The sequence below is a fragment of the Choloepus didactylus genome, chromosome 3 (genome assembly GCF_015220235.1).
Source record: "Choloepus didactylus isolate mChoDid1 chromosome 3, mChoDid1.pri, whole genome shotgun sequence".
Classification (NCBI taxonomy): Eukaryota; Metazoa; Chordata; class Mammalia; order Pilosa; family Megalonychidae; genus Choloepus; species Choloepus didactylus.
In genome coordinates, this window is record NC_051309.1 from 167,372,491 (window position 1) to 167,394,416 (window position 21,926).

General features: G+C 41.6%; 1 long non-coding RNA gene across 1 annotated transcript in view; it reads right to left on the bottom strand.

The window, feature by feature from the left end:
* The window catches only part of LOC119528879, a 41,177-nt gene extending 24,262 nt beyond the window's left edge, over window positions 1–16,915 (bottom strand). Inside the window, exon 1 of the long non-coding RNA XR_005215782.1 lies at window positions 16,779–16,915. This is a non-coding gene — a long non-coding RNA (uncharacterized LOC119528879). The remainder of the gene's footprint in view (window positions 1–16,778) is intronic.
* Window positions 16,916–21,926: the final 5,011 nt, after the last annotated feature.

The following is a 21,926-nucleotide window of genomic DNA, read 5'->3' on the forward strand; positions in this document are numbered from 1 at the left end:
TGATTGACTACTAAGGGGCTTGAGGCTGATGGAAATGTTCTATGTCCTGATTGTGATGGTGGTTACATTAATGTGTAAGCATGTCAAAATTCACAGAACTGTACACATAAAAAGGATGAATTTTACTGTGTGTAAATTATACCTCAACACATGAACAAAAAAAAAAAAAGAAAACTTTGAACTGTTCTTGATTCTCTCCCATGTATTTGAAATACACTTTGACCTCTAAGGGTTTTATCTTGTTTTGTCTCCAAGAAGTCAACTAGTCAAAGAGAATCTGTGTTGCTAATACATGGCATGGGTTTGCCAGCCCCGACCATAAGACTCTACCTTAGAATCAGGTCTTCCAAGCACTTTTAGTAGCTGCTTGGACCTGTTTTACTGAGATCATCGAACTTCTTGGCAGGGTGTAAGCCCTGTGCATGGACTTGAGAGGGGCATTGTCTCCATAGGCGAAGGCGATTCTAGAAGGGACCTCAGTCAGGTGGACCCATCATTAAGATAGGGCAAATAAGGAGTGATGCCCCAGGACCCACTGTTTGCACAAACCTCACGCTACTGTGGAGGGCGACCCAGCAGAGAAGCTGTTGAGGGTGGGAGTTGGACAACATATCCAACCCCAGTCCTCTTACACATGATGAGAACCAGCATTTGTGAAAATGCTTACCAAGTGCCAGGCCTGTGCTTTACCTTTTTAAATACTTCTAACAAAACATGGAGATAAGAGTCTAGGATTTCTTTCCATTTTAGATGAAGAAACGGAGGCTCAAAGAGGTTGGGTAACTTGCCCAAGATCACACAGTTAATAAGTGGTGGAGCCAGGATGCAAACACAGCTGTCTGGCTTTTGTTATTAAATGAGGAGGGTGTCAGTGCTCCTCTCCTATTTCGTACTGAAGGAGTACTTTCATCATGTTCTAAATCCTCCCCCCGCCACTTACATTTTCTTTAAGATGCCCTTTCTATTCATTTTACCTTGATTTCTCTTGAATAAAGTTGATGGTATTAGGGTTCAGCAATCGCCTATCATATCTTCCTCTAGGAACGAACTGGGGCTTGGGTACAAATCCAGAACTGCCCATTACCTCTAAGAGAGCAAGATGGTTTTGCTTTTCAAGTTTATGGAACTTGAACAGGCTAAGAATTCTGTCAGCACAAACAGAACTAAAATCCAGCATAGTCAAGATTAAAAAGCTTGCTCTAAAATAAATGGATTTTAATTTATTTTCCTCCTCCTCTTCTTTCTCCTTCCCTCTTCATTTCCTCTCCTTGTCTCCTCCTACTTTTCTATTTCCTCCATCTTGTTCCAGGAAAGGAGGGAATTTAAAAATTTGTCCAGCCAGATAACTTGGGAAGTCTGCTTTGGTGTGTTATTTTAAGAAATAAAGCCAGGCATATATTTCCCTTCATCCAATGTTCTTCTAAAATGCAGGTATCTCCTACCCAAGGTCATTATGTATAGGTACATATGCACAAACATAGACATCGCCCTCACTAAATAGCAGGTACTCTGGAGAACAGGACAGTGAACCATTTCCTTGTGTGGAAAGAAAATACCCAATAAAACCCAAGCAAAAAGCCTAAAATAGCTCCCCCTGACTTTAGACTACTCTTGCTAAAGCCTCTTACCCAAGGCCAGGACTAATTGCCGCCAGGTACCTTGTAGAAAGGAGAGTTAATAACACATCTTTGGTAAGTATTTCGATCTCTTTTCTGAAGCTGTACCCAAAGATGACAGCCCTTCTCTCTGTGAATACCTAATTGTACCAGAGATCAGAAATGGGTCCAGTGATCAATGCCTGCTTCAACTAAAAAATAATTTTAAGCTCACTGTGCTTAGGGACCAATGATATTTTATAACAAAGAGTATTAGAGCTACATTTCCAGTCAAAGGGTTTTCAACCTTATAATTGTAGAATTCTATTTTCCAGGTAAAACCTTGCTCTGAACCTTAACATAAAAGCAGTCGATGTGGAGCCACTCTGGTTATCCTGGGTGGGGTTCCTGACACTGCCCACTTGGCATCTTCTTTGACCCCCACTGGACCCCTTTCCACTGAGGCACTTTTACTGACCCATGGAGCTCCTCAAACACGGTGAAAAGTACCGATTACCACACAGATTGTTACTGAACAAATATTACTCATTATTACAGAAGTGGAAGCTGAAGCCTGGAGAGTAAGTGAGGGGCCATGGTCTCAGCCGGTGGCACTGTGGGCCCGGCGGCTCCGGGGGCTCTCCCTGCTCCGTGCTCAGGACACTTTGCAACCACGCAGCCCCCATGTGGACAGCACATGCTCGCTGCTCCTCAGCAGGAAGCAAACGTTTAAACTATTTTGACGAAGAATGTAAAGCCATGGATTGAAATAACCTGTTGAGAGCCAGCAGAGCCCTTCGGGCTTTCTCCTTTTCCTGGAGATTCAGTATTTTGGGCTCTGAAAACAAAAATATCTGTAACAGGAGATTTGGTTTGGTTCGTGTGCCTGTGCTGGTAATTGGAGAACTTGAATAGCCAGGCATTCTATCATCTGCCCCTCCACATGCTTCCTCCCTGCCTTCACCCAGTGGCTCTTGGCCTCCTGGAATGGTGGGTGAGCACCCCAAGAACAGCAGGGGTGGGAGTGGGGGGAGGGGGACAGAGAGGGGATTGGGGGGACAAGGGGATGGGGAGGGGAAGGACACTAGTCACAGACACTAGTCTCACTTCAGAGACAGTCACAGCTAAGCTGACAGATTTTGTGTATGTATAAACAACACTTTTCCCTGCTAATTGAAAAATAATACAAGTTCATAAGGAAATTTTATAAAATACCAATGAACGTAAGGAAAAAGTCATCACGCAGAGATCTATTAAAGAGTATACCCTTATAGCCCTTTCTTTCCTTCTTTTGCTCTCTCCTTGCCTATTTCCTCTCTTTCTTTCTCTCTCTTTCATTTCACAAAAACATGCTCATGCTGTTTGTAACCCCCTTTTGTTTGCCTCATATATTGGGAGCACCTTTCTGTGATAAATGCATAATAATATGCAATTGTTAATGGTTTCGAAGTGTTCCTTTTTGCCATAACTCATTCAATTTAATCTCCACTTTTTAACATTTGCTTTTATAAAGAACACTTGCATTAATATTTTTCTTCATAAATCTTTGCATTTTCCCCTAGGGTGAATTCCTGGAGGTGGAATCTCTGGGAATGCAAGGTGAAGACTTTTGACAGTATTGTAAAATGGCTTTCCAAAGGATTTGACCAGATATACTCTAAAAGCACCCATAAAGGTGCACAAATCCTTATGCCTTCATCAACTGCCCATTTAGGTTAGACTTTGAGTGCTGAGGATACTAGAGTCAGACAAGCAGAAATATGAGTAGGACTAAATGAAGTTTAACACATCCAGGCAAGGGATGTTGTATTCAAATGGCTCTTTTAGTTGTACTGAGAATTTCTACAGATATGCTATGTGAACTGTCAGTTTTCACAAATTAACACAGGAAAAAATGATCTCCTGAGAAGAATGTAAGGTGGAGCACAGACAGGCTACAACCTAATCAATCTTGCATCACTGGGATGGGCTTGTTGATGCTGTAGTGTCTCAGGGTTGTCAAAATGGAAATCAGCAATGGTTGCCAAATGCAGCAGGTGCAGAAGGTGAAGGAAAAGGGAGAGAGGCAATCTTTACCTTCTTCCTCCTCTTCCTTTCCTTTCTTGCTTTTGCCTTTCTTCCCAGAGAGAGGAATGGGTCTGGGAAGCGGGAAGCAGAGGCTGCCCCATCTGCTGCCTCATTGGCCTCCTGCAGCCCCTGCTTGGTGGCCTGCACTGGAGTTAATGGGCATCAAGGCAAGGGCAGCAGACTTCCTGGGTCACTGCCTCTCCCTCCCACATAGTTGTCCACTGAGGAATAAAAAGCAAATGTGCACCATTGCAACACCTTTCCTGCCCCAACCTTCCCCAGCTGTGTCTTTTGCCTGTGTTGTATGATCTCCTCCCAGCTTCTCCCCACAGCCCTGTATAAAGAATCAAATTAAGCAGAGAATGTGTGGGTTGCAGAGAGGGAGTCAAAAAGATTATGTAAACTGGGAAGGTGCCCTGTGTGTCTTCATGAACAAATCAGAGCAGACACAAGGCTCCCCGGGGCTCCATGGGCTCAAGAGATTTCTGGGCCCTTCATTTACGAAAGGCCTCACAAAGAAGGTAAACTCTGGATTTGGTCTTACAGAATGTTCCTCAGTCTTCTGATTCCTGGATTTTGTCTCCAACCATCAACTACCTCCTACCATTCCTTTCCTTCTTGGCAGACTGGATGGCCATCAAGTCAACCACTCTCCTGTTCTATGTCCCACTATCTCTCAGAATCTCCAGCCTGACCTCATTCTCCCTGTGTATTCCACATATACTCCAGAGCTCTGGGGAAAGCCCTACAGATGGACACCTCTTCATGTGGGCAGCCTCAAACCACCACTGGGCATTCATGATCCCCAGTGGCCTCTGTTCGTTATTATTTTCCATTTGCTATGGAAGGATTTCCAAATTTGCTCTTCTCTCCTTAAACATTTGCTACTTACTGCCCCACCTCAAACACCCAACTCCTCCCCACCCCCTACCACTCCACTCATACACCAAGTGGCAATTGGTCTCTTCTCCAACACTCTTCAAAGAGCCAAATGGAATCATCATAGAGGATATTCATTATCTTTTGGAGTTTACCTTTAATGAAGTAGGTTGTGGGGGTGGGGGGGGGAGCTACTGTGCTAAAGACAGAAGGGAGAATGTGCCAAAGGAGAGAGAAAGGGGGAGGCAGCTAATTATAAACTCTCAAACTCCCCAGTCTTCCCTTCATCCAGTCCTTCCTTCAGGGTCTTGCTTATCTGTTGCGATTCAAGGACCCCTAAGCAGATAGTGCAGGGCTACACTCCGCCTCCACCCCTGTCAACTCTGGGCAGTGAGAAAGTTCCAGCTGGAACCACAAGATGAATCTCCATTATTCCTCAGCAGATCCATTTTAGACTCAAGATAACTGTAGTCAGACTTAGCTTTCCAGCAAGATTTAATTAACAATTTTTCTGGGCACATTTTTCCTGGGGCATATTTAGATTCATGCTCAGTGGCTAACTTTTGTGGAGGTTTTCAGCTCTATCAACTTCTCTTAACTTTACATATAGCACATAGCCACAGAAATGTGTACGGAGAATCCAAAGCATAAGAAAGAGCCAGTATTTGACTCCTTGTAGAGAAAGTCTTTACAAGTACAGGGGCTTGGGGAGCAAAGACCTCTTTCCAGTTCCTCAGTATACAGGCCAGCTCAACCTTCCCTGAAAGGGGCAGGGGCCCAGGTGAATGTGTATCCACTGTGAGCTTGAGAGGTGCATATGAATTTACTTAAGGCGAGTTGATTCCCTTCCAGTTTGTTCGGATTCCCTGCGAGACAGTCCCTAAGGAGAGCCAAAGGGAGCCAAAGGCTGGGCCTGGGTCTGGCCTGACCAGCAGGGAGAAAGAAGCATTCTCCTAGGCAGATAGAGTGTTGGGGTGCAAGTGGGTCAGTACGGGCCCAGTCTCTTGCTCTTTACCTCATGGTTTTCTGCCAGGGCCTATAATTGTTTCCAAGGGAAACTTCACATTTGTTTTTGGTACTTTAATGTGTGCGTGTGCATGCTTGCTCTCAGTACTGAGTGTATGTGCTCATCAAAAGGAACTGGCAGCAGCACACTCTCCTCTCACTTTGCATTCTTAACCCTGAGACCTTTTGTTCTCCTGAAGCATCCGCCAAGCAGTCTCTTCAATCCTCTTTCCTGTACAGTGATTTCCTCCTCAACCATCCCATGGGAATTTGTATGTAAGCAGACTGGAATGTTTCTCTTCTCCCCGGGAAACCTCCTTTGGTCTTAGTGAACTCAGAGGTGGAGGAATTTGTAAGAATCAGGGAGCCTGCCTCAAATCATCCCGTTATAACTTCTCATGGGGATTGGTGAGGAGGGCTGGAACGTCACCCGACAGTGTCCAGTATGGGGCTTTTACTGCCAAAGTCATGCAGAGCCAAACAGAACCACAAGCACGCCTGCTGTGAAAGAGGGTCCAAGAAGGAACATTAGTGCTAATAGCTACATGTCTCACACAATATGCCGGCCCTGGATCATATTCCTCATAAGAACCTGGCAAAGTGGAACTGTTTGTCCTGTTTGAGAGACAGGGAAACTGAGGCTCAGAGAAGTAGGTCACTTCCCAATGCCACATGTGAGTGGATGGCAGAGCCAGTTGACAGTTGGCCTTGTTTGAATTTGAGCTGAGGGAGAATGGCATTGTAAAGTATATGAAGTCATATGTAAAGTATGGTACTGTAAAGAGAGTGGTATGGTAAAGTCATACCCAGCCACTTGGGAGACAAGTACTTCTGGGAACCCTGAAACATCCACACCTGGCCCTTCCTTAAGGCTGATTTTATAAAAGCAGAATTGTCACTGATTTGATCTGAGGGCCATGCGGAATATCCAACACTACAAATCCTAAGTTCCATCATTTTAGAGTCATCTTTTTGGTTAATGGATTGTCCCCAATTACAAGAAAATGTCTTCATGTGTATAACCCTTTAGACAAGTCATTTGCAACTAAGCGTGAGGTGATTTACTGAGTGGTATTCAATATAACAGATAACTGAGGATTAATTTCTCTCCTTCATGCATTTATACTTTCAATCAATATGCATCCAATGAACACCCAAGTACAAGATTCTGTGTGAGTTCAAAGAGGAATAAGACCTGGACTCTGCCCTAAATGAGTTTACAATTAAAAGGGAAGATGAGTCACCACAATGCAACAAATAGTAAGTGGTGCCATAAAGATAGCACAAATACAAAATAAATTACTTGAGAGCAGGAGCTGAGTACAAACAACTGGGGAATTCAGGGAACACACATTGGAGGAGGCAGAATGTGGGTTGATGGTCAGGACTTAACTGGAACCAACGGTCAGATGTGTAGAGGGTCCAGGGGGGAGTAAAGAGACCAAGTCACACCCAGGGGAGGGAATCCCATCAGCAGGGGCAGTGGGAAACAGAAACATTTGTTTTGGGAATGCAAAGGGTTCCATTTACTCAAGTGTATGGGGTGAGTAGGAGAATAATGCAGATAAAGATCAAAAGGTGCCTTTTAAAATTATTATTATAGAAGTTGTAGGTTTACAGAATAATCATGCCTAAACTACAGCGTTCCCATACCCCACCCTATTATTGACACCTTACATTAGTGTGGTACACTTGTTGCAACTGGTGAAAGAACGATTTTATAATTGTACTATTAACTGTAGTCCATGGTTTACATTAGGGTTCATTGTGTTGTACAATCCTATGGATTTTTAAAAATTTTTATTCCAGTAGCATATATACAACCTAAAGTTTCCTCTTTTAACCACATGCAAATATGTATTTCAGTCCTGTTAATTACATTCACAATCTTGTGCTACCATCACCACCATTCATTACCAAAAGTTTTCCATCACCCAAATAAAAACTACAATTTGAGCATTAATTCCTCATTCCCTATCCCTAGTCTGGCCCCTGGTAAACCATATTCTAGTTTCTGACTCTTTGAATTTGATTATTTGAATTATTTTATATCAGTGAGATCACATATTTGTCCTTTTGTGACTGGCTTATTTCACTCAACATGATGTCTTCCAGGTTCATCCACGTTGTTGCATGTATCAGGACTTCATTCCTTTTAATGGATGAATTATATTCCATTGTCTGTGTTCCAGTTTGCTAATGCTGTCGTTAAGCAAAATACCAAAAATGGATTGGCTTTTATAAAGGGAGTTTATTTGGTTACACAGTTACAGTCTTAAGGCCATGAAGTGTCCAAGGTAACACATCAGCAATCGGGTACCCTCACTGGAGGATGGCCAATGGTGTCCGGGAAACCTCTGTTAGCTGGGAAGGCACGTGGCTGGCATCTGCTCCAGAGTTCTGATTCCAAAATGGCTTTCTCCCAGGACGTTCCTCTCTAGGCTGTGGCTCTTCTACAAAATGTCACTATCAGTTGCTCTTGGGGAGTTTGTCCTCTCTTAGCTTCTCCAGAGCAGGAAATGGCTTTCGAAGGTCATCTCCACAATGTTGCTCTGTAAGCTGCAGCTCCTCTCTCAGCTCCTGTGCAGTCTTCAAAGTGTCCCTCTTGGCTTTAGCAAGCTCACTCCTTCTGTCTGAGCTTATATAGGGCTCTAGTAAACTAATCAAGGCCCATGCTGAATGGGCGGGGCCACACCTCCATGGGAATTATCTAATCAGAGTTATCACCTACAGTTGGGTGGGTTGTATCTCCATGGAAACACTCAAAGAATTGCAATCTAATCAACACTAATATGTCTGCCCACACAAGATTGCATCAAAGATAATGGCGTTTTGGGGGACATAATACATTCAAACAGGCACAGTCTGTGTATACCATAGTTTGTTTATCCTGTCATCAGGTGATAGGTACTCAGGTTGCTTCCATCTTTTGGCAACTGTGGATAATACTGCTATGAACATTGGTGTGCAAATATCTGTTCAAGTCCCTGCTTTCAAATCTTTTGGGTATATACCTAGATATATACCCAATATATATCCTAATATACCCAATATATACCCAATACATCCTAATATATCCAATATCCTAATATATCCTAATACATCCAATATATATACCTAATCTATATATTAGGTATATACTAATTCTAATACACTAAAAACTAAAAAGGGATATCTATATAATGCATAAGAGTAACCTCCAAAATGACCTCTTGATTCCATTTGAAATCTCTCAGCCTGTGAAACTTTATTTTGTTTCATTTCTCTTCCCCCTTTTGGTCAAGAAGGCTTTCTCAATCCCATGATTCTGGGATATGGTTCATCCCCGGGAGTCATGTCCCATGTTGCCAGGCAGATTTATACCCCTGGGAGTAGGGGGGAGGGCAGCAAGTCTACCTGCCAAGTTGGCCTAGAGAGAGAGGCTGAGCAACAAAAGAGGTTTTCTGAGGGTGACTCTTAGGCATAATTATAAGTAGGCTTAGCTTCTTCTTTGCAGTAACAGACTTCATAAGGGCAAGCCCCAAGATCGAGGGCTTGGCCTACTAAATTGGTAGTTCCCAATATTTGTGAAAATATAAAGAGTTCCCCAAGTGGGTAAATTTAATATTTCCACATTTTTCCACAGTCCCTCTAGGGGGCTTTTCAAATACATTTTTATCCTCTGCCCAAATTACTCTGGAATATATTGGGGGTTCACACTAACCTGTACAAGCAAACCAGACCTCACTCCCTATTCAAGGTTCCATGGAATTATGGTGGTTGAATAAACTGACCATACAAGTTACATTATATAGTGTGCTACAAAAAATAAAGATTTTCCACCAATTAAACATCTCTATCTTAGGTCTCACACAGAAGTTGAAGTTTTAGAACACAGTGAATATCATCTTCTACCCTTTAGCGTGATTTATCTTAGTCCTAACCAAGGCCATTTTGTTCATATCTCTAATTAAAGTCTGATCTCTTTTTCAGCTTCTTTAACATTTGCTGTATGGGATAACGTTGACATTCATAGCTACTGAACTGTAGCTCCAATTCTCAGGTGTCACACTGATACCTGAAATTCCAGGGGCTGACCAGGATATACACAAGGGCTCAGCATCTCAGAATCTAGAAACAACCATTACAATTCAGGAATTGCAGTAACTGCTATAAGAGCTTAATATCTAGGAACCATTACAATAAACCTTCCCTGATAACCTGTGCTCTCAGACTCAGAGTTTGCACATTATAGTTAGTCCATATTAGTAAGGCATTATAATGTTTTTCTTTTCATTTCTGGTTTATTTCACTCAACATACTGTCCTCAATGTCCATTCACCTCACGACTTCACTCCTTCTTGTAGTAGCTCAATACTCTGTTGTATGTATACGCCACAGTTCACCATTCCGTTCATCAATCGATGTACCCTTAGGCCACCTCCATCCATTGTGAATCATGAATACTGCCACTATACACAGTAGTGTGCAAATGTCCATTTATATCCCTGCTCTCAGTTCTTCCAAGTATATGTCCAATAACCCAGTTGTAGGACACCATATGGGAACCCCATAGTTAGCTTCCTGTGGAACCACCACACTGCCCTCCAGATGGGCTGCACCATTCTACTTCCCCACGAGCAGTTATTAGGTACATCCCTCTCTCCACATTTTCTCCAGCACTTGTACCCCTCCATTTTTTTAAACATTCAATCTTAAGTAAGCAATCAGTGGTTTAGAGTATAATCAGTTATGCATTCATGCTACAATCTACATGTGGACATTTCCATTTATTCTGCAAAAAAGAGAAAGAGGAGAAAAAAGACAAAAGAAAAAATAAAAGAAAAAATGGCAGAGGAAAAATAAAATAAAATACATTAAAAAGTACAGATAACTCTCATTGTGGTTTTGATTTGCATTTTCCTAAGGGCTAATAATATTGAGCATCTTTTCATGTGCCTTTTGGCCACGTATATATCTTCTTTGGAGAATTGTCTATTCAAACCTTTTGTCCATTTAAAGATTGGGTTGTTTTTTTGTTTTTGAGTTGAAGGATGACTTTATATATTCTAGACACTATATTCTAGATATCTGATATGCGGTTTTCAAATATTTTCTCCCATTGTGTAGATTGTCATTTTACTTTCATGATAAAGTCCTTTTTTCTTTACCAGTCTAACTAAAGGTTTGTCAATTTGACTGATCATTTCAAAGAACAAACTTTTGGTTTTGTTGATTCTCTCTATTGTTTTCTTGTTTTCTATTTCATTTACCTCTGCTGTAAACTTTTTTTTATTTCCTTCCTTCTGCTTGCTTTGGGTTTGGCTTGCTCTTGTTTTTCTAGTTCTTTCAGTTTTGAGGTTAAGTCTCTGACTTGAAGTCTTTCTTCATTTTTAATGTAAGCATTTATAACTATACATTTCCTTCTCAGCACTGCCTACCATAAGTTTTGGTATGTTTTATTTTCTCTTTCATTTGCCTCAAGATATTTCCTAATTTTATTTCTGATTTCCTGTTTAAACTATTGGTTGTTTAAAAGTATCTTGTTTGATTTCCACGTATTGTGAATTTTTAATTCTCTGTCTGTTATTGATGTCTAGCTTCATTCCACTGTGGTCAGAGAAGAAACATTGTATGATTTCTTTATTTTTTAATTTATTGAGACGTTTTTGTGACCTAACATGGTCTATCCTGAAGAATTATCCATGTGCACTAGAGAAGAATGTGTCTTCTATTTTTGTTGGGTATAGTGTTCTATATATGTCTGTTAGGTCTAGTTGGTTTAGAGTATTGCTCAAGTTTTCTATATCCTTATTGATCTTCTGTCTAGATGTTATACCCATTATTGAAAGTGGTGTCTTCTTGTCTCCTACTATTAATGTAGAATTGTCTATTTCTTCCTTCATATCTGTCAATATCTCTCTCATACATTTTGGGGCTCTGCTGTTCGGTGCATATATATTTATAATTGTTATGGGTTTTTGTTGAATTGACCCCTTATCAGTAAGTGATGAGTATCTCTGTCCCTCCTAACAATTTTTGACTTAAAGTCTATTTTATCTGATATTAGTGTAGCTACTCCAGCTCTCTTTGGTTACTACTGGCATAGTATATTTTTGTTCATCCTTTCATTGTCAACCTACTTGTGTCTTTGCATTTAAGGTGAGTCACTTGTAAACAGCATATGGTTGGGTCATACTTTTTTTAATTCAGTCAGCTAATCTCTACCTTTTGACTGGAAAGTTTAGTCCATTTACATTTAAAGTAAGTACTGAGAGTGCAGGGTTTGCTTGGTATTTAATCTTTATAAGTCATACCTTTTTTTGACCCTTAATTTTTCTGTTACTATCTCCTTTCATATTTATTTGATTTTTTGTATGGTACCATATTGAGTCCCTTCTCATTTCTTTCTGGATATATTTTTCATATATTTTCTTTGTGATTATCATGTAATTAAAAGTTAACATCCTAAATATATAACAATCATTTTTTATTTGCTATCAACTGAATTTCAGTAGCATATACATACACTCTTCCTATACCCTTCTTTCCCCCCACCTTTTTTTTGTACTTGTTACAAATTATATCTTTTGTGTATTGTATATTCCAAACCATAGAGTTATCATTATGTTTTATGTATTTGCATTTTAGCAGTTGTAAGAATGAGAAAGTGGAGTTACCTACCAAAAAATACAATGCCATGGAAGTGGCATTTATAATTACCCAAATGGTTACAATTACTGGAGGTCTTTATTTCTTTATGTCACTGTGATCCACTGTCTAGTGTCCTTTCCTTTCAGTCTGAGGAACTCCCTTTACATTGCTAAATGCAAGAGGAAGGTCTAGGGGTAATGAACTCCCTCAGCTTTTTTAAATTTGGGAATGTCTTAATCTTGCTCTCATTTTTGAAAGAAGGTCTTGCCACATATAAAATTCTCAGTTGGCAATTGTTTTTTCTCAACACTTTAAGTATTTCAACCCATTACCTTTTTGCTTCCTTGGTTTCTGGAGAAATTAGAACTTAATCTAATTGGGATGGCAGTCATTCTGTTGGTTCCTTTATAAAATTTCTAACCCTTTATTGAGATTCTTATATTGTTCATTCATTGTTTTCCTGATATCCTTTATCTGTTTCTCTGTATTTTCCTTCATTTCCTTGAGCATAATGAAGGTTGTTTTTTAAAAGTCTTTGTCTGGTATGTCCACAGTATGGTCTTCTTCATTGAAGTTTTCTGGACTTTTATTTTAACCTCTTCCAAAGAGGTTAAAGATGGCCTATCCAAAGATGGGCCATCATTTCCTGTTTCTTTGTTTGTCTTATAATCTTTTGCTGCACACTGTACATTTTAATATTTTAAAATGTTAATTCTGGGAGTTGGTTCCTGAGTTGTCTGTTTCTTGAATTTTTATTCAGCTGGTGATATGACAGATTTTCTTGAGTGCAAGACCTAGCAAAACAAACAAATCAATGTGAAGAAATAGCTTTTACCGTTGATGCAAATTGGCTTTGCATTGGCTGGTGTTCTTCAGAGTTCAGTGCTCCTATCAGGAAGGTCAGCCCAAGGCCAATGCCAAGTGCAGGGTCCTTCTTGCCTTTTATGGCCTGTGTCTTGTCTTGGGCTTATGCTTGCTGGTAGCCTCAGGTGTTCCCCTGCTTACATGAATCCGAATGACCCCTGTACTCCCTAAGAAACAGACCTTCTCCCTCTCCTGGGTGCTCCACTGCAGGAATTAAGGCAGGTAAATCTTTGCTACAGGTCACCTGCCTCAATTGTTTATTATACCACTTTTGCTGTCCCAAGCTGCTTTTGTTTGGAGGGCAAATTCTGGGAGGAGGAGCAAACAGGAGAAGGGTTCCCCAGATTAGTCTTTCTCAGCCTGAATAAGGCCAAGGACCCACAAAAGGAGTGCTGGTTGTTTCCACCCTCTGCTTGGGAAGGGCTGAGCGAGAAGCCAGCAAGAGTGCCAGTAGCTTGTCCTATTTCCCTTTCAAGCTGCGTTTTCTTGTTTCATCACTCGCCCTGTAAATACAGCTCTGTAACTCTTTTCTGTAGTTTTGAGGAAGGGCACTTTCTTTAAGTCTCTTCTGTTGCTTTTGCCTGAGGCAGGTTGGAACAATGGCTACTCTTAGCGCTGGGTCCCCAGCAAGCTGAAGTTACTAATCAAAAGCTGTAATCAACAATTGGACCACATATCCATGGGTCTTGCAGAACTGGGTCTTTATATCTCACCCTGGCATCAGCAAGCTTCACCAAGTTTCACCAAGGGCTGGGATTACACACCTCATTACTGTCTGCCATGAGGGTGGAGGGTGGATAATGGCAGCTGCTACATGGAGAGTGAAATTCACTGGCGTTTACCCCAATTTATCAGCCTCTTCCTCCCACCCTTCCCTGGATTCTGCAGAGTGTTCCACTAGACTCTGGAGTTCTAAATAGTTGATTCAGATAGTCCCTGCCTGTTTAATAGTTGTTCTGGTGAATGGACTAATTCCTGGAGCTTCCTACTCTGCCATCTTCCCAAATCCCCTAAGAAGGTGTTTGGGGTCTATTTTACCAAGACGTTCAGTGCCAGGCCAAGGAGTTGGGAAACTTACGTGGTAGGCAATGGGGAGCCTTTGAAAGTTTTTGTAAAGGAACATGCCAGGACTGAAACTGTGCTCTAGGAAGCTTAATCTGGCAGCACAAGGGGTGAGGTTCCTGGAGGATATTCCAGGATGAAATTCCAGGATGACAGTGGTGGGAATTGAAAGGAGGGAACAGTTACATGAGATGGTCTCTTGTTTACAAACTAGCTGTGGGATATGAGGGAGAGGAAGGAGTTAAGGTAGCTGTGCATACATGGGAGGTGTGGGTGAGAAAGGGGTAGCTCAGGAGAGGAAACTAGCTGAAGGTGGGAATATGACGTGTTCCATTTTAGATGTGTTGACTGGGGTCAGCAGCTTGCCCTCTTAACCCAGCAGGCTCTCATAGTGGTGAGAGTATTCAGTTAGGATGAGAAGGTATTGGATGGGAGTACCAGGCAGGGGAGTATGGCCACAGGAAGGTGGAAATGCCCAAAGTATGACATAATTCAAAAATATTTTTACTGTGTGATGGGCACCCTTCCAGGTGCTGGGAGTCAGGATGAAAAAGGTCAAAGACCCTTTCCTCAAGGAACTTTTCCTTCTTACAGGGCAATTAATTGGGCCAAATACCTAGGCAGAGCCCTAACTATAGTTTTCTCTCACTAATTATCATTCTTAGTGGGGAACAGTTCACCATCTGCTCCATCACAACCCAAAGGAAGGGTTTCCAGCTTTCACTCAATTCTGGACCCTTCCGCGAATACCCACATTCCCTCTCTCCCCACAGAGGTAACTCCATTCTGACTTCTGTCATCATAGATTTGTGCTATTCTTGAACATTAATATAAATGTAATTATGCTTTCATTGGCTTCTTTTACTTAACATTATGTTATTGAGTAGAGTCATAGCTTCTTTTCTTATTCTTTTCCATTTCTGGATAGTATTTCATTGCACAAATACTCCACAATCTATTTATCCATTCTATTACTGATGGACATTTGGGGTATTTCCAATTTGGAGTTATTATGAACAAATCTGTTATGAACATTCATGTTCATGACTTTCAGTAGACAAAACCACTCACTTCTCTTTGTTTTTTACCTAGAGTGGAATGCTGGGCATTTTACCAGGCTCTGTGCTGAGTGCTTGGTATTGAATGTGAGCAAAACAAATAGTCACCGCCTTCAATAATTTTGCCAACTAACAGGGAAAGCTGACATAAACAAATACTCACACTAAGTGACGTAGGGAGTAAGAACTCAGACAGAAAGGAAAGTGTAAAATGCACTTCCACCTTTCCCACACACTAGCGCTGTAGCATGTTCTCTAGGGAGAACCACACTGGTCCTGAGCATCAACATCTCTCTGGAGACGTGTGGCTAATGCTGCACTGCTCTGGTATCCCTTGGGGCAGGAGTGAGGGCCGGGCGAGGGGTGGGTTTTGGGTATCCAGAAGTAAGGAGTTCAGCCCGGGCTGCTTGAGGGTGCCGTAAGCCCAGACCTGGGGTACATTCCTCAGCCCGGGAGTGACTTTCTGGCCTTGCTCCCTGGCTCTGGAGTTGGTTGGGATAATTGAGAGCTTATGCCCTACTCCCCAAAGACTGGTTTTAGCACATATGCAACTGGTATTTTAATATTATTTCTTCTGACTGGAAGCATTTGGAAATGGTCCTTGCCCCAGGTTTTAAAAGGTGGCATTATTTTATAAACATTTAGACATTGATTAATAAAATTCCGAACCCATTAACTAATGGGGGAAATGCCAAACTTTTTTTTGTGTCTCCAAGAAAGTAAATGTAATAAACATATTCCCAAAAGGTAAGCTAAATTATAGCTTTTGCATTTTCTCTCCTGATGGTCCCACCAGATGTTTTAAAATGCGGAACGTGGGCTTTTTCCTGTTTTCTCCAGGGAAAGAAGAAAGAAGACTTGGCTCAGAGATTCTAACTTTGAGGAGAAAACAAAAACAAAAACAAAAACAAAAAACTGAAACAGCTATGGCAGGAGAATGTCTGTTGGAAATCCCCGTGCTGGGGGTTCATAAATCTGGAGACAAGGAAACTCGAGTTCAGTTGGTTTCTACCCACTTTTTCTTACTTAACCCCCTCACCTTTCCATATCACCGTCAGGAATTTTGCTCTGATTTCGAAAACAAGAAACTGGGCGCAGCACCATGAGGCTGGAAGCAGGCATTTGTTTCCTCTTAGCTGTGGAGGGCGGCGCCTCCACCGGCCGCGCTGAGCCAGGGGCGTGGATTGCAGCGTGGCCGTGCGGAGCGGCGGTGCAGAGCGGCACCGGCGTCTTCCCCCAAACAGCCTTCGCTGGGGTCTGGGTTTCTCCTGCAAACTGAGATTGTGATTTCCCCACCCTCCCTCAACCCTCATCCACCTCTTCTGAGTCTGAAAGGAAATAAAGTATCTAAAAAGTTGAGGGACAGGGTATGTCCAATCCTTCTTGTCCCGGTGGTCACATCTGCTTTGGCCACGACGAGCCAGGGAATTGTTTAGAAACTGACAGCGGCATCCGCGGCCGAGGGCTCCGAGGGAGCTTCCCCAGAGGGGAGTTTCCTCTCGGTTCTGCTGCCGCTTCCCTGCTTCCTGCCTTCCTTATTTCGAAATCGAGGAGCCAAGTTGTCATTTTAAATTAAAAGCAGAAGTTAGAATTAGGAATTCTGGTGAGGGCTTACCAGGACTCAAAATTCTCCCCAAGAACAGCATTCCCAGGAAGCTTATCTCACACCCTTGACTGGAGCAGATCACAAATCAGGACGGATCAAGGAAAATCGGACGACGGGCGGAGCGATTGCCACTTCTGTCCTGCAGACCTGGCTCCTCCCCCCATGATAGCGCTATCCGGACCACCAAAGGGAAGGGAAGTCACGTCGGACCCTTCACAATAGGTAGCACAGGAAGTCTCCATATGGCAAGAAGAGATAGAACATGAAGTCCCAGCTTTTGTTCTTCAATGTGGAATTTACCTTTGCATAGTGTTTCCTACTCGGGCTGCCCATCAGAATCGCTGGGGAAGCTTAAAAATTATAAAAACACATAAACAAGAGTAAAAGCAGGCAAGGTGCCTGGAGATGGCTGGCAGGACCATCTGGCTTAATTCAGTCCGACGGCTTATCTGTGCCACTGTCATTTTTTAAATAAAGAAAGATAGTGCTATGTTATAAAGTACCTAAGAAATGCCCTCTGGAAGTACAAAACACACAGGACTCTCACTGGTTAGGGGCAGGGAATAGGCAGGGAAAAGGCCAAGCAGAGGAGGTAAAGACAAGGGGGAGAGGCCGAGATTAGACAGGAAAGTGAAGAAGAAAGAACATAAATCTAGGTCCTAGGCCCTGCTACTAATTTCATGACCTTGGAAGAGTCATTTAACCTCCTTAGGCTTGTGAAAAGTGAGGATAGCACATTGCCATGTTCCTTAAGTAGGTAGACTTTGAGACCACACTCTGGGTTCTTTCCAACTCCATCACTTATCAGCTGTGTGACGTTGGATAAGCTACTTAACCTCTCTGAGCTATAGTTTCTTCAGCCATAAAATAAGGACAATGGAGTTTATGAGATTTAGATGAAATAATGTATGTAAAGCACTTAGTAAGTACCTGGCACATATTAAGTTGAATGGATTGGCTATTTTTATTATTTATCTCTAATTTAGCCAAATGGAATGCACACAGAAATTTTTTTTTATCTCATGCATGTTCGACTTATTTACTGTATAGTGCCTGAAGGAGAGGATGGCAACTAAATATGACTTTATTTTTTGTTATTGTTTTATTTTTTTTAAGGAAAGATGGGAAGAGAAGCTGTGAGTGTCTCTACTCCTATGACTTGCATACTAGCCAGGACACATGAGAGTTTTCAAGATAGTTTGGGCCATTGTAGAGCAAGATCTATACACTGTATATGACATTGACCACTATTGTGCCTAAACACTGCCATCAGGCAATGCCAGGCCATTGGTTCTTTCCTTTGCCTTTCTTTTCCAGGCATTTTGGTGATCTTCAAATCAGGTATCATTTCTTGCCACCACTAGTGTATCTAAGATTTGGAAGGGAGAAGCTAGATGGAAAAGATGAATTCAAACAGTGTTAACTATAAAGCACATTGATGCAAAAGAAATTTGATTTCTTCACTAAAATTTGTGATAAAATCTGAGTGGTTTCCACCAGGGGAAAAATATCTGCAGGGGCTGAATAAAAAAACTGCAAAAGAAAAGGGTTGAGATGAGGGAATATCTTTGTTCTGGAACTACAAGTGGCTTTTCAGCCCTTTTGTAATTCCTGGTTCAGAATGCCCAGTCTTAACCTCCCATGTGTAAGGATTTATGGGTGCCCTGCTTCCATAACAAATTTCTTCCTCTCTTTTTCTCTCGGATTATGAATGTCTACTGGAGTTAAGCTGCAATAACATAATTTGTCTCTGTCTAACATGCAGTGTTATGTTTGAGCCTTTGGACTGAGCAGAATAATTTAGTGTCCAATTTGATTAATAGTGTACATTCAGCAGAGTGGGTTTATTTAAAGTGAGAGATAAGCTAAATAGTAAGGGAAAAGGCTGAACGAACATGCTACCTGTAGAAAGAAGTTGCTTAATTCTCTGACACTCTCCCTTAGGTTCCCCTTTACAGGGGCCAACCTGCAGGCAATTTTCAACATCCTAAGCAAGAAACCTTGCCATATTTTCAAAGCCGCTATAGACCTTTTTTCTCATTCCTGCAGTCCTAGCAGTGGACAAATGGCCGCTCTTACTTAGTTCATTACTGGGAGTGTTGCCATCTCCTCTTCTTAAAAGTTCCCACCTCCTGCCCTGCCTTTCCTTTAATTTTGCTGCCAATGTTATCTTAAACCCCCTCCACTCAATCCGTTCGATCCCTTCCCAAAGGCCTCAAAAGGCTTCCAATGGCTCTGCAAGAGAGTGCCAAGGGCCTCACCTTCTGTACTGTGCCCCTATTCCTGCACGGTCAATCCCCTTTGCCCTGAGGCAGGTTTCCCCCAAGGCACACTTTAGTCTTGTGGTTTTCCAGCCACCACTCTTTCCTCAGTATCACAGCTTCCAGAAATCCCTGTTTTTTTTTAATGAGGCCTGTCCCAACTGCGTGGGAGGGGAATGGGGATCTCTCCTGGAAAGTAGTCACTGTGGCTCCTTTGTCACTCAACACTCCTTACCTAATAAGAATGATAATAAGAATGGCACCATGAATACTTATATAGCACTTATTATCTGCCAGTTGTGATCCTAAACATTTCACATAAATTAACTGATTTAATCCTCACAAAAATCTTCTGAGGTGGGTATTTTTATGATTTTCCTATTTTACAAATGTGACACTTGGGGCACAGAGAAGTTAGGTAACTTGCCCAGTGTCATCAGAACCAGTAAGCTGTGGAGCTGGGATTTGAACCAAGCGTTCTGACTCCCAAGTCTGTGTGCCTCATCTTGAGATTAAATATGTATCATTTATGATGTGTGTTCAGAGTTGTTTACCTCATATCTTTTTGACTGTTATGCTTTGCACTATCAGTTTTGAGAAGACATAATACACCTGTTTGGTGAATGTATCAATTATAGTCCCAACCTAGATTTACAAGAGGAAAGAGTTGAGTAAAGTTGCTGAAGTATGAAGGTTCTCACTTTACAAGCAATTCATGTTTCAGATTGTCTGAACTTTGACCATTTTCCTATCTATCTGGTGATCAACCCAAGCCAACTGAGTAAGTTACTATAATTTTTGCCACTGGAGAAGATTTTAGGCAGTATTTTAGGATTGCATTTTGGATCCCCTAAACACCTATTTGAGAACAAATGATATCCAGTATTTCAGAGGAGTTGCAACTTTGAAAGTTCCAAATGTATGCTCTTGTTCTCTGTAAATTGCAAAGCATAGCACAATGCTTTACAAAAGTATCTTTTCTTTTCTTAGGGAAATAGAGCTGTGGCTCTGTCTGAAGAGACACAAAGCTGAATGCAAGCTCCTCACGCTAAGAAAGCAGTGTCTCCCAGTCACTCAGCCCTGACACAGGGCCTCCCTCTCCTTGGGGTGGTGTAGAAGCTGGTTTCTTAATCTAACATTCAAGTTTTCCCTCATGCATTAGCTAAATGGAATTGTGTTGAAAGTAATCTCCCGATGCAGGCATTTTGTTTCTAAAAATCAGTGAAAGTTTTGTGACGTCAACAGCCCGGTCGGCACTTTTGCTCTTGGAGCAGTTTACATTTTCCACTGGCACCGTGTGGTGATTACCGCAGGCATGTTATTTTATTTTCTGAGGTACGCTCTCAGGAGCTGTGGAGTAGAGTGGGAACCCAGCAGTAGGTCTCTCCACCACCACCCTCAACTCCCCTCTGTATTCTGGAAGCAGCTCACCACAGCACTATTTTCAACCTTTCAGGCTATCAGGCCCAAAGTATTTAAAGTTTTAATAGGCTTAGAGGTGACTCTAGAGTCTACCAACATCTGCATACATCTGTAATTTATGGCTGCCTCTTATTTAGTTGGTTTAGTAAATTGTACCTAAGAGTATTCCTTGAAACTTGGCAGCTTGGTGTACAGTTTCATGATTCAGCTGTGCTTTTGCCAACTATTTGGCTTTTTCTCCCCCTTTTGGATTTCATTCTCAAATACTTAATTTGGAGCTTTGGTCTGGAACACACTTTATCAGACACCTTTGTGTGCCAAGAGACCCCTTATATGTTCTGTTAAGGCTAACTTTCCACATGCTAGCATATTTATTTCTAAATTACTTTTAAAGTCACCATATATCCAAATAGCAGAAGGTAAAGTGTGATGCGTTTGGACCACATCATTCGCATGGCCTCTTGCTTCTCTCCTCACCCTCTACCCTTCTTCTCTGGATTTTAGTCAAGAGAAAATTCTTCTCTATGTGGAGAGGTGAGGGTGATGGTGCCTAACCAAATCATAAAATTAATGTCTGTTGCAAAAATAAAAGGGCTTACTTTGTTATGAGGTAGGTGAGGAAATGTTTTGGCCTTACTTCATCTTTCAGTCTACCATGCCCAAAAGATTAAATCAAGGCTATTATAGGTATAAGTTATTTCTCTTTCAAGTCTGTCATCATGTGTGTAGATTTGGGATATTGGGTTTTCCTGCTTTTAGGGATAAGGCCCATATTTGGCAAAGTCAGATTTAAGGCAGTCTGAGAAGTCCCTGAGGCAATTTGTTTACAGTTTCACAGAATTAGATTTTCTAGCTGAATCTAACCTACTACTCTCTTTTCCTTTCAATAAATATTATGAAGAACACAACTTTCCAGAATTGAGCCTGCAATTGTGTTGCTGCCTTCCAAACAAGAGAAACTATAATTCATCTGTATTATGATTAATATACTGTAATCATGATTTCTTTTATTAAAACATGATCTTAAGACCAAGAAAAACAAAAAACAAAACAAAACAAAAAACCACAATAGAATTAGATCCTTTGCTCATACCATTAATCTTCTAATCTTCATTTAAGGTCTGAGGAAGCATTAGAGGTTAAAATAAATATTTTAACATTCTTTCTTATAAGTGAGAATAATATAACAACTTTAACATAACAATGACCCTTTGTGGTGGAAGAGAGGGTGGGAATTTAGGTGTTAAGTTTGAAATATAAACTTCCCTCCATGTTCCCTAGCACTGATGGAGAAGAATCTGAAACCTGCCCACGTTCTGTTTCTTCTTCAGGGGCTTTGTCGCTGCCTCGTGCCCTCAGCTCCTGGGGCAGCAGTGCCTGATGTGAACTCAGGTGGTGTGGCTGACAGCTGAGGCATGGCCACTGAGTGTCTAAGATCCTTGATTCTTTTTGAATTTGATTCTTTCTCTTTCTC